The sequence below is a fragment of the Papio anubis genome, chromosome 1 (assembly GCF_008728515.1).
Source record: "Papio anubis isolate 15944 chromosome 1, Panubis1.0, whole genome shotgun sequence".
Classification (NCBI taxonomy): domain Eukaryota; kingdom Metazoa; phylum Chordata; class Mammalia; order Primates; family Cercopithecidae; genus Papio; species Papio anubis.
Genome location: NC_044976.1, coordinates 158,464,575 through 158,476,376, shown reverse-complemented (window position 1 = coordinate 158,476,376; position 11,802 = coordinate 158,464,575). Strand labels below are relative to the sequence as shown.

General features: G+C 44.3%; 1 long non-coding RNA gene across 2 annotated transcripts; it reads right to left on the bottom strand.

Moving 5' to 3' along the window:
- Positions 1-109: 109 nt before the first annotated feature.
- On the bottom strand, positions 110-9,054 carry LOC108582604. 2 transcript variants are annotated; one of them, XR_004179121.1, is made up of 3 exons: positions 8,503-9,054; positions 1,357-1,472; positions 110-159 (listed from the first exon to the last, which is right to left on the bottom strand). It is a non-coding gene; the product is annotated as an uncharacterized LOC108582604 (long non-coding RNA). The 2 variants fall into 2 exon arrangements; XR_001896270.3 differs by having other exon boundaries at positions 8,648-9,054.
- Between the last annotated feature and the right edge of the window lie 2,748 nt (positions 9,055-11,802).

Here is an 11,802-nt window from a genome sequence, read left to right as displayed (position 1 = left end):
ACTAAAAATATAAAATTAACCAGGCGAGGTGGCACATACCTGTAATCCCAGCTACTCGGGAGGTCTGAGGTAGGAGAATCGCTTGAACCCCGGAGGCGGAGGTTGCAGTGAGCTGAGATCGCACCATTGCACTCCAGCCTGGGCAACAAGAGTGAAACTCTGTCTCAAAGAAAGAAAGAAAGAAAAAAAGAATGGTGGACATTTGTATCGGTTTCCCAGAGCTACTGTAACAAATGGCCACCAACCAGGTGGTTTGAAACAACAGTTTATTCTCTCACAGTTCTGGAGGCCTGAAGCCTGGAAACAAGGTGCTGGCAGGACCATACTTCCTCCAAAGGCTCCAGGGGGGAATCCTTTCTGGCAGCTTCCAGCTTCTGATGACCCCTGGTGTTCTTGGGTGTGCAACGGCATCACTCCAGTCTCTGCCTGCCTCCATTTTACATGCCCTCCCTCTCTGTGTCTCTATGTCTCCTCCTTTCTGTCTCTCAGAAGGACATTCTAATCCAAGATGATCTCATCTTGAGATCTTTACCTTCATTACATTTGCAAAGATCCCTATTCCAAACACAGTCACGTTCTGAGATTCCAAGTGATGTTATCCTTTGCGGAGCTGGGTGGTGGGGGGGCGGGGAGGCGGTCACCATTCAATTCACTACAGGACCCAAGTGGGGACATATTTCTGTAATGTCTGCAGACAATGTCTGGTGCATGCATGAACTCCAGGGTCCCTGAGAAAGCTCTGCAGTTTCTAGGGGATCCCGTCTTTGGCCCATGTGCTTAACATGAATGGCCTGGATGGCCACATGGGAATACTGCGTGTGGCAGGCTCTGTAGTCAGGTTCCTGGGTTTGAATTCCACCTCTGCCATTTACTATCTGTGTAAACTCAAATGAGTTCCTTAATTTCCCTGAACTCCAGTTTCTTCATCTGTAAAGGGGAATCCTCAGAGGACTGTTGAGAACGCACTCCATGGTGGCTGCCATTATTCCTAGTTCTGCCAAGTGCTGCCAGTTCTGCCGGGCCTGGGGGTGTCAGAGGGCTCCAGTAACCTCTTTGAGGCCCCTGAGAGGGTTGGACCTCAGCACTCAGATAGACCAGCCCTGAGTCCTCCCTTTCCCTGCTGCAGTCATGGCTTCTGTTTCCTTTGTGTTCAGCCCTTTCTCTCAGGAATCCTGCAAAGGAGCCTGTTCAGGGTCACCTGAGATGTGCAGAGTTGCCTGAGCTCCTTGGTGGTGGGGGAGTGAGAGTGGGATGCAGGAGTGAGGACTGGGAGGCCCTGAGCCTCGGGGAGGAGAGGCCTCTCTGGAGAGTTAGGGGCCTCCTTATCTCACCCCCACCTCCATATACACAACTGACCTGTCCACTTGGTGCATTTCTCACTGTGCCTCATGTCCCCAGGAGGACCTGCACTGCAGTGCCCAGGTTCTGAGTTTTTCCAAACACTGTCCCATTCCCCATCGTCTTTAGGTTTTCTAGAAAAACAGATAAAAAATAATAATAGAGTTTGGTAATATGGCTGGATTTAAGGTAAACATACAAAATGAATAGCTTTTCTCTATATTAGCAATAACCAATTAGAAATAGAAGTGAAGGAAATGTCTGATTCACAGAAGTGTCAACATCTATAAAATATTTATAAATAAATTTAATAACAATAATAAGTTTAATAGTAGAATCTGTAAAACTTTACCCATGGGATATAAATTTGCAATAGGATCTGAACATGTTCTTGCATGGGAAAACAATATCATAACAAATGTCAATTTTTATCAACTAAAAATAAAAATAAAAAACCAGTAATGATGGTGACACACTATACAAAACTTATTATAATTCCATTGGGATTAAAATAGCATGGAATTGCCACCACGACTGACAAACAGAGGTAGGTCTGAGCATATATGGAGAGGGCGTATGCAATGAAGGTAGCAGTTCAAATGAATAAGAAAAAGACTTTTTATAAATGCCAATGACTTAATTGTCTACCAATCTGGAAAGAATCAAAGTTGGGTCCCTCACACCATATACAGCACAAATGACACATGGTAAATGAAGCAGGGCACAGGGAGCAGAGGAGCTCAGGGAGAAACACCAGCCAGGGTGGGGTGGGAAAGGCAGCGGAGTGATGCTTGAACAGAGCTTTGAGAACAAGCAGGTTGCCAGACAAAGAGAGAAAGGGAAGGAAGTTATAACAAACACACCAGATGCTCACTGATGGAGCCTCTCAGTGAGGAAACTGCCCACGATACATGTAGGGACAGTGGGACATCATTAAAAGCTCTGTGTCCTGTTGGTTGAGAGCCACTGGTTGAGGTAGGCAGGTGGGGGTGATCTCTGCTGAGAGGCTTTGGGTAAAAGGGCACTAGACATGGCTGGAGGGAGAGGAGAGGGGTACAATGCCTTGCCAGCCTGGATTTATTTCACAGTATGTCTCAGGCTAGGTAGGGCACATCCTGGGCCCACCTGATGGCCAGACCTGAACTGCAAGATTTCAAGGAATAAGTCCCTGCCGGGAGGCTGAGACCTGGGAGCAGAAGGCAGGCCCATGTCCACCAAAGCTGGGGAGGAGCTGTCCCCAGTGACTGACCCAGAGTGCCCACCTAAGTAGGCAGGTCCCAGCCACCAGTACAGATTGCCCATGTGTAGAACTGAGAGGTCTCTGATGCCTTCAGCAAACTTCAATTAACAGCCCACCATGCCTTTGCTCCTGAATCATGTCCCTCCTGGGGCTGCCCTCCCTGGCCCTCAAGTCCTATAGAGATCACTCTGAGTTAAGCCTTGCCTCTTCCCCAGTCAATGTTGTTCATACTACCTTCTGCTATCTTGGAACAACTCCTTAAATCCAGAATAAGAAAACCCTGGCTTGGAGACAGACAGAACTGAGTGTACCTCAATGGATATCCCCAATAAATTACTTTCATAAGCTTTATACCCTCCTTTCCAGCCCCATTGGCTTCTCCCACCCCTCTCTCAGCCACTGCCAAACCCTAACCAAGTAAAACCAGTGTGCTTGATATAAAATGAGGCTTCAAAGCAAGTCCCCATCCCACCCTACTGCAGAGCAGATGCCTGTATAGAAATTCGAAAGCCTCTGCTGATTTGCATCCAACCTGGCTGGCTGAGCTGGGGCTAGTCACAGTTTCTCCAAGCCTCAGTTTTCTCATCTGTAAAATGGGGATAATACTACCTATCTTATTTGGTAATGATGTGGATTGAATAGATAATGTGTGAGAGGGCTTTGTAGGTGGGAGGACAGCAGCCGGATCTTATGGGACTGCATCTTGATGGTTGGTATCACACCGTTCTCTCTTGCTTCATGCGAGCATCTCATCTCTGTAGCTGGACTGTCCACAGCCAGGCAGAGCAGGGCCTCTCCCCACACCTCTCTATGTGTCCCTCAGTGCCAAGCACACAGGGAGCCTTCAATTAATGTTTGTTAACTGCTCCTTCCCACATCTCACCCCGTTCTTCCCCTTAGCAGTAAAAGGCATCACCACATACCTGCGTCCCCAAGTCACCTAGGAAGTGTCTTTGATCCTTCCCTTTCCTCACCCTCAATGATCAGGACCTACTAGACATCCTGCCTCCTGCTCCATCTCCTTCACCTCGTAACCACCGTCAACTCCCACTTGTCCCCAGAAGAGCCTTCCTTCCTAATTCTCTTGCCTCTGCAATCCATTCTCCTCATAGCAGCCAGAGTACACTTTGAGAAACTTAAATCAGATCCTGTTGCTTTCCTGCTAAGACCTTGCAATGGCTCCAACTTAGAATAAAATAGCAACTCCTTAACTCTATCTCTTGAACACTCCAAGTCTGTTCTTTCATTAGGACCTTTGCACCTGCCATTGCCTCTGCCCACAATGTTCTTCTCTGTGGTCTTCACATGGCTGGCTCCTTCTCCTCATTCATGCTTTTCCTGACCACTCATAGAAAGTAGCACCCTCCCCTCAAGTCACTCTCTGTTCTGTCCTGATGATTTATTCTCTCCTAAGTACTTTCATTCATTCATTCATTCATTCATTCATTCATTCATTCGTTTGTATGTAGTGTCTGTTTCCTACCACTAGAATGTAAGCTTCATGAGAGGATGGACTTTTCTTGTTTAGTCCTCTTTGTCTAGTACACAGAATATTTCCCAACACATAGTAGGTGCTTAATCCATGTCTATTGAATTAATTAATTAATTAATGTGACCTCTCTGCATGATCTGGCCCTCTATGATATTGTGATATAAGAAATGTATATTTGGTCTTTGCCCCCAATTTCTGGCACAGAACTCCTAAAACCCTTAAAATTTCTTGAGAAATAGGGGTTCTAGCTGCATCTCTTATTCTAATGTTTAGCCTTTGACCCTAGTTTTGACACAGAACTCCTAAGCCCTTGGAACTTCCTGGGTACTAGGAGCATCTTTTGTTCCAATGAGGTGCCTCTTTGTGGGCATCTGAAGGGGTGTTGGTCACCAGAAAGACCAAGCCATGATGAGAAACTTGGAACCTTCATCTCCACCCCCCATCCTCTGGGAAGGGGAGTGGGGCTGAAGACCAAGTTAATAATTAATCATGCTTATGTGGGGAAGCCTGCATAAAGATCCATTAACTAGGCTGGGTGCAGTGTCTTATGCCTGTAATCCCAGCACTTTGGGATGCCGAGGCAGGAGGATTGCTTGAGCTCAGGAGTTTGAGACCAACCTGAACAACATAGGGAGACCCCCTTTCTACAGACAAACAAACAAAATCCATGACCTATGGGGTTTAAAGAGCTTCCAGGCTACTGAACACATGGAGAGAGCAGAGCAGCTCCAAGCCCTTTCCATCTTCCTTGGACTATGCATCTCTTCCATCTGGCTGCTCCTTTGTATCCTTTGTAATATCCTTTAAATCAATGGGTCAATGTAAGTAAGTGTTTCCCTGAGTTCTGTGAGCTGCTGTAGCAGAGGAAGTGCAGAGGAAGAGTGTCATGGGAACCCGTTTTAAGCTGCTTGATCGAAGTGCAGGTCACCACCCAGGACTTGTGATTGGCATCTGAAGTGGGGGCAACCTTGTGGGACTGAACCCTCAGCCTGTAGATCTGACTCTAACTCCAGATGGATAGTGTCAGAATGGAATTAAATTATAGGATACCCCGTTGGTGTCTGCTGGAGAGCTGCTTGGGTGTGGAGAGAAATCCCCACACCTCTGGTCTCAGAAATGAAGTAGGGGGAGTGAGTGTGAGAATAGTAGGAGAATACAGTCAGTTTGTGTGTTTTTCCATTAGGCCACCCGCCTACCTCTCAGCCTTGTGCTGGTCACTCCACCCTGAGCACCCTGGTTCTATTTCATGAACATGAGTGTGTCAAGCCCTTTCCAATCTCAGGGTCTTGGCACAGCACCCTTTGCCTAGGATGTGTTCTCTTTCTCCTTCTCATCCTCTGGGGCTTGTCTCTGCTGTCGCCTCCTCAAGAGGCTTCCCTATGTCTGCATATTTCTCCATGGCAGGGCAGTCCTGCTACTCCCTCCTGAAAAGGTGTTTCTTTTTCCACCCCAGACCTTATCCTAATTTGCAATTATGTATTTATTTTGCGAGCTTACGTATTTAATGTCTGTAACTCTCTCTAGACTGGAAGCCCCAAGAGCAGGGACTGTGTCTCTTTGTCCACTGCTGTGCATCAACAATCAGTTGCCTGTATAAAGAACTGACCTCAATAGACATCTGTTGAATGAGTTGATTATTGAATACTATTTCTTCAACATCCCTTGCAACTCAATGTCAAGTGCTTAGTAAGAAGCTGGTTGATGTGAGAAGTGCAAACCACCCCTTAAGACCTCTTAATGTACTAGCAGAACCTATGCTCCCCACATTGCAATGGAAGAAAGAGAAGCCAGAGAATTTGCAAACCTTCTAGAGCTAAAGTGGAGGCTTTCAGGTTCTTCCCTTTCCATTTGGTTATCTTTGGACAGGCCTGGCTCCCAGGCAGAGGTGGAGCTAGTGGCTGCTGGCTGGTGTGGGCTTCAGTCATGCTGAAACTCATATCCTGGAGTCAGGGCACTCTCTGGGGACAGAGAGCACCTTGAATCCTCTCTGGCCATGTGGGTTCTGGCCTTGCGTCTCTAAATGTCAGCCTGTTTCCAGTGAACCGTATCCCAGTGGTAGCTGTTTCTTTCACTATTAACAGGTTTGAGCCTGAAGCAGTTGGCATGTAATAGGCAGTAGAACTAGAAGGGAAGGGTCAGGCCTAGGTGGTGAACGTGGGCCAGGACTGGAAGTACAACCCATTCAGACCCCCACATCACTTCCTGACCTGCACTCTTCAGATACCTGACATTCAGCATGAACTCCTTCCCTCCTCCTCCCCTCCTTCTCTCTTTCTCACGCCCTTCCTTTCTGTCCCTCTCTTTTTTTCTCCTTTCTTTATTTCTACACATAATCACTGTTGTACAATAATAATGTCCCATTGCAGCATTTCTTAAAATAGCATAAACCTAAAACTGTCTTAAGTATTACCAACTGGAGCCTGAAATTCCACACTTCATTGAAATGAAACAAAAATGTCCTCAATATATTGTTAAAGGAAAAAAGCAAGATGTGCCCATTTCATGTGGTAGATTGACCACAGGTATTTAACTCCGCTCTCTCCTGAAATCCCTTGAAATCGCAGTTAAAGGAATAAAGTGGTGTAAATCCACTAGGACAAAGCAAATAGAAGAGGAAACTAAAATTAGTAAGAGATGCCAGCAAACGTTTGGAAGGTGAAAACAGAATGAACAGGTGAAACTGGCTTCACAGACCTGAAAAAGCTGAAACCTTGGTCTTTCATGTGTGGCCTCTTTCCTCAAATGTCTGGTGATCAGGCTGCAGGTGGGGAAGCCCACAGGAAAAAAGAGAACTCAGGCCAAAGGACCCTGAAAAGGTGCAGGAGTCAGCAGAAAGCTGACAAGTGGGCTAAAGCTGACAAGAGTAAGTGAGGGCGACCTGTTGGACCCCTGGATCTTCTTTATCCCAATTAAATACGGGGATGGTCCAGAGGGACTGAAGACTCGGTAATACCTGGCCCAGCAGAGGATGGTGGGGGGGCTGTGGTGGGTGGGGAGGGTGCTAGACTGAAGACTGAGAGAAAGGACTGAGGAATTTAATGAAAGTCTGCACATGGGATGCTCAGAACTTCCAGCCTTTCCCCCTACTAGGCTCCCAGAGCCCCAGGCAGAGGACTGAAAAATTCCTCTCAAGGAAAGCTGGCCAGCCTAAGAGAAAAGTTACCAAAACTCAGACTACCAAACTCAAATGACATTTGAGGGCCCCCAGCAGAACAGCTGGGTTCTTCTCCATCACCTCAAGGTGGGGCCCTTGGATAAGAAGCCCACCAAGCCTCTAGAGGTTCCAGTGGGCTTCTGTTGACTCATATGGAAGAAAAAGCCTGGTCACCAGACATTCAAGGAGAGTCCCCACATGAAAGACCAAAATAAACAAAGAAGGAACTCAGAGAAATCAGAGTAGGCAGCTGCCAGGGATTCTGACTTTCTAACCTCAAACGACAGTATTCTGCTCATTAACAATGCATTACTTTTATTCTTAAAAATTACTTTATGCTAATCAATGGGCATAAAGTTTCAGTCAAGCAAGATGAATAAGCTCTAGAGATCTGCTGGACCACACTGTCCCTACAGTCAGCTATATTGCATTATATACTTCAAAATTTAACAGGGTAGATCTCGTGTTAAGTGTTTACCACAAGTAAAAAAAAATTTTTGATGTGCCTATTCATTGCACACTTTCTAGGTAACAGGTGCTTGCCAGGCACTGGGGACCCTGAGATGAATTCACAGTCCCTGTCCCAGTGGAGTTTACAGCCTGCAGGGTTAAGCATTGCTCTTGGCTGGAGTGATTGCTCAAAAGCAAATCCCCTGAGCGGTGTAACCCCCTGAGTCACTCACACCTCAGCTTCTTTTCACTGGGAGGAAGAAGTTTTGGTCTCCACCATGGGCCCTGCAGTTTTCCTTATCTTCCCCCAAACTTTTTGAAGTTGAGACTCCCCATCACTCAAGGTTTTAAACATGCTAAGGTAAGGGGCTTTAGCTTGGGGCCTTGGGCCAGGGTCTGCTGGTCCCTGAGAGGTGGGTTCTACCTGGCCTCTGGGGACCCAGGCAGGGAAGGCTGATCTAAGAAAAGACCCTTGTAGGGGCATCTTGGCCCTAGGTTTTCTCAACTCCCACTCAGGGACCGTGCCCAGGGTTCTATTTCTGGGCTTCCACCCACTCCCTGCCTGCTGACTGAGTGACTCTAAGTAATCTGTTTCCTCTCCCATGGGTTCCCCAAGATCATCATGGGATGTGTTATCACAAGGTCTGACCAGGGCTGGGCTGGGTTGGTCCTGGCAGGACACACTACACATTGTGTCCTTGTGTACTTGTTTACAGTTCTCTCTCTAATAGCTAGGTATTTGAGGGTTCCCCTTTGAAAAATTAGCATTGTCAAAGCTTTGTCTGTTTCATTCATCTTTTAAAGAAAAAAGATCATATATTTACTAACCGATTCTGTAACTTTTAATAAACTGGCAGAAATACTTAAATGGTGATAGTGATGAATTGCTGGAGGCTGAGAGTGGACTAGCTTGAGAGTTGAAACTCCTGGGTGCCCAGTCTAAAAGAGAGAGACACAGTTTTGTGGATTTTACCTCTAGAAGTCCACCAGGTTCTCATGTTGAAGAATGGAAAAAAATATCCTCATGTTACCTGCAAGGGGGAGGGGGAAAGTAATATTTTAAAATATTCCTAGAGCATTTTGTATAACGAAGGCTTGCCCTCCAAGGGAAATTACTTTACCAGAGCCTTATCTTACCTGGGGAAAAATCCACTAGCCCTCTGTAGCCATCCTGTATCATGTAAGGATAGAAAATACACAGGCTAAGAAATTATTTTGAAAGTCATGGCCCAGGAACTCGGGTCCAGTAAAATACTGAGATTTAGTCATAAGATCATAGAACTCTGGACCGGGCGCGGTGGCTCACGCCTGTAATCCCAGCACTTTGGGAGGCTGAGGCAGGTGGATCATGCGGTGAGGAGTTCAAGACCAGCCTGTCCAACATGGTGAAACCCTCTCTCTACTAAAAACACAAAATTAGCCAGGCATGGTGGTGCACACCTGTAATCCCAACTACTCAGGGGGCTGAGGCAGGAGAATCACTTGAATCTGGGAGGCAGAGGTTGCAGTGAGCCAAGATCGTGCTATTGCTCTCCAGACTGGGCAACAGAGTGAGACTCTGTCTCAAAAAAAAAAAAAAAAAAAATTATAGAACTCTTGCCCTCTCCAACAACTTATTACTACATCAACAAGGCTCCAGCATAATAACCGGATAAAAATTCAGAAAGTTGCAAGACATTGACTTTATTTTTTAAAGAAATACTAAACAACGTAGAACCAGTTTACAGAAAATTAAGCTGGAAGTATCGCTTCTCAGCCTTATCTTCCTTTACCTCCCTGTATCATCTGCACTATTAGCCACTCTTGTCTCAGCAGAAGGTCTTCCCTTGTCTTTCATGACTTCATATTCTCACCCTGGCTGTTTCTCCTCAGGTATCACTTTAGGCTGCTTTTCTTTTTAGAGTCTCTTTTTTTTTCTTCAACTTTTATTTTAAGCTCAGGGGTACATGTGCAGGATGTGCAGGTTTGTTACATGCTGTAAACGTGTGCCATGGTGGTTTGCTGCACAGATCATCCCATCACCTAGGTATTAAGTCCAATATCCATTAGTTATTCTTCCTGATGCTCCTCCTTCTCCCAGTCCCCCACCCCCAGCAGACCCCAGTGTGTGTTGTCCCCTACCCCGTGTGTCCATGTGTTCTCATCATTCAGCTCCCACCTATAGGTAAGAACCTGTGGTGTTTGGTTTTCTGTTCCTGTGTTAGTTTGCTGAGAATAATGGCTTCCAACTCCACCCATGTCTCTGCAAAGGACATTATCTTATTCCTTTCAATGGTTACATAGTATTCCATAGTGTATAGGTACCATATTTTCTTTATCCAGTCTATAATTGACAGGCATTTAAGTTGATTCCATGTCTTTGCTATTGTGAATAGTGCTGCAATGAACATACGTCTGCATGTATAATAGAATGATTTATATTCTTTTGGGTATATACCCAGTAATGAGATTGCTGAGTCAAATGATATTTCTGCTTCTAGGTCTTTGAGGAATCGCCACACTGCCTTCCAGAATGATTGAACTAATTTACACTCCCACCAACAGTGTAAAAGCCCTCCTTTTTCTCTGCAACCTCGTCACCATCTGTTTTTTGACTTTTTAGTAATAACCATCCTGACTGGTGTGAGATAGTATCTCATTGTGGTTCTGATTTGCATTTCTCTAATGATCAGTGATGTTGAACTTTTTTTCATATGTTTGGTTGACTCCATGTATGTGTTCTTTTGAGAAGTGCCTGCTCATGTCCTTTGCCCACTTTTTAATGGGGTTGTTTTTTTTTTCTTGTAAATTTGTGTAAGTTCCTTGTAGATTCTGGCCATTAGACTTTTGTCAGATAGATAGAATACAAAAATCTTCTCCCATTCTGTAGGTTGTTCACTCTGATGATAGTTTCTTTTGCTGTGCAGAAGCTCTTTAGTAAGACATAAACCCTATTTTAAGAAGGAATTCAAAGGGAAAATCAAAGATAACAGGGGAGGATAAAAACAGTTAACCAAACCAGAAAACTGGAGGAAACAGGAGCCTCTGGCACTTACAGCTTAGGAAACTAGGGAAAGAAGAGCAATATAATCCTAAAGCAAGCAGAAAAATAAATAAAAATTAGGGCAGAAACCGATGCAACTGAAAAGAGGAAATCAATGAAATCCCAAGCTAGTTCTTAGAAAAGACCAATAAAATTGATAAACCTCTAGCCAGGCTAATCAAGAGAACCTAGATTACCAATATCAGAAATGAAAAACAGATAATCACCACTGATTCCATGGACATTAAAAGAATGATGAAGGAATATTATGAACAACTCTATGCCCATACATTTGATAATTTAGATTGAGTCAATTCCTTGAATGATACAAACTAAAACTCACACAAAGAAAAATAGATAATCTAAATAGGCCTATGTGTATTAAAGTAATTGAATCAGTAATTATTAATAATAACATCCAAAAAAGAAAGCTCTGGGGCTGGATGGGTTCACTGGTGAATTCTAACAAATGTTTAAAGATGAAATTATGCTAATTCTCTAAAATCTCTTCCAGAAAATAGAAACAGGGTAAACACTTCCTAACTTACTCCATGAGGTTTGCATCACCCTAATAACAAAACCAGATAAAGTCATTAGAAGAAGTAAAATTATAGGCCAATATTTCTCATGAACATAGACATAAAAATCTCCTAAGAAATTAGTAAGAATGTATAAAATATTATAAACCACAATCAAGTGGGATTTATCCTAGGTATGCAAGGCTGACTCAACATTTGAAAATCAATTAATGTAATCCACCACATCAATAGGTAAAATAAAGAACAAAAATCATATGATCGTATAGACAGATGCAGAAAAAGCATTTGACAAAATCTAATACCCATTCATGACAAAAACTATCAGCAAAGCACAAATGAAGAGGCATTTATTCAATTTCATTTAAAAGTATGCAAAAAATCTACAGTTAACATATTTAATTGTGAGAAACTAGATATTTTCTCCCTACCAAGGGGGAACAAATTGGAAACAAGCCAAGCATGTCCTCTCTCACCATTCCTATTCAGCATTGTCCTGGAAGCTCTAGCTAATGCAATAAGAAAGAAAAAGTATAAAGATTGGAGAGAAATAACTAAAACTGTTTTTGT